Source organism: Merops nubicus, unplaced genomic scaffold (assembly GCF_000691845.1).
Source record: "Merops nubicus isolate BGI_N331 unplaced genomic scaffold, ASM69184v1 scaffold38318, whole genome shotgun sequence".
Taxonomy (NCBI): domain Eukaryota; kingdom Metazoa; phylum Chordata; class Aves; order Coraciiformes; family Meropidae; genus Merops; species Merops nubicus.
The window spans coordinates 2769-4474 of record NW_008628394.1 but is presented as its reverse complement, the minus strand read 5'-3'; positions in this window follow the sequence as shown (position 1 = coordinate 4474).

Genomic DNA, 1706 nt, shown 5'->3' with positions numbered 1-1706 from the left:
CTTAAAGAAAAACATTAAAGTTTTGAATTACCATTTTGATTACACCAAATGCACAGTGACAACACAATATACACAACAAACAGTTACTGACAGAGGCAGAGATGACACCTTCCCATACTGAAACAGCCTGCAGCCTAACAACCACACAGCATGTCCTCTCCATGCCAAGGAGGCTGAAGTAGATAAATGCTGTAGAGCTTATGTGAAAAAGCACCAGACATGCATTTCTATTCTTGTCTATACTTTCAGTAACACTTTCACACATGAGGCTTTGTACATCAACTCTATGTCCAATTTTCAGAAATTTATATTCCTTTTCACCATTTTGCTTCCTTGCTTCCTCTCTAGCTTGAAGCTTTGATCAAGGAGTCCAATGTCCTCTAAAATGACAAATCAAGCATTGGGGGGAACACCAATATCAGCACCCTTAAAAAAATAAACCAAACCAACAACAAACCACATACACAAAAAAAACCCAAACCAAACAAAAACAAAACACCACACAAAAAAAAATACTAGACCCCAAAACTGGAAAATAAACCCACCACAAGCTTCCCCATCTTTGAAAATATACGATCAACAAATGAGGCATCAGACCATAAACAGACCGAAGTACTTCACATGTATTCAAACAAACCAAAAATTCTCTAAGCTTCATCCCTCCTGTTTCTCCCCACATATGAATATCTCAAATATTTCAGAACTTGTCAGTCTGGAGTGACATCCTAGAAGTGGGCTGTAAATTACTGTTTGATGAATCTTCCCATCCACCTGAAGTGAACATGGCATTCAATTTTCACAGTCTCAACTACACAAAGGAATGCCCTTGTTTCACATCAGGATAGCTCCAAGAATAGATTTTCCACAAGAAGATGTACCTGTACTATTCAGGGTCTTTCATACACATTAGATTCAATACAGTTCTACAGTTACATAATACTCAAGACAGGAGGGCTGTATTTTTCCATGAAAATATGGAAGTTAATAAATAAAGGAAACGAGAAAGATGATAATTAATAGTAGAAGGCTAAGTAAGAAGAGCAGGAGCTACGTGGATAGAGAAATAAGACCCAGTGAATGAAGGACTGTGGGTTCCCTGCAGAACAAGACTAATCGCTAGACATACATTAAAATGGGGCCATGCAAGTTGATGAACATCATAAACTGATGTGGGAATCTGCACAAGCAGCCTATACAGTCAGTGTCACTCTGATGAAGAGTGACATTTATCATAGCTGCTAGAACACTGAGAGCTGGGCTGTTTATTCATAGAAACCTATTGCTTCTTCATTTGCTGGCTCTAGGTAAACTAATTGGCTCTAAATAAACAACTGACACTGTTCACATAGGCGCAGGATTCTAAGGAGTCAAATTCTGTGTCATTTATTTGGGTACCTATTCACTCTTTGGTCTGGGAATGAACACAACGACTCAAGTTCAAGAAGAAAGCAAACCAACCCCCCAGAGCCCCTTCCAACAGAGTCCTTAGGGAGCTAGATACCAAGGGCCCAGCACTGCAGCTGAGGAAGCTTTTTATGCTCCAGCAAGAAACTAAATTTATGCAAGGGATACATAAGCATACAATTTTCAAACATTCCAAGTACACTAATTTTATTTCTAAACCCTGCCCAACTGCCTCCTATTCACCAAGGACAGACCTCAGGTAACCACAAACAAGAGCCTCAGTTGTCAAATCAAATCAGATA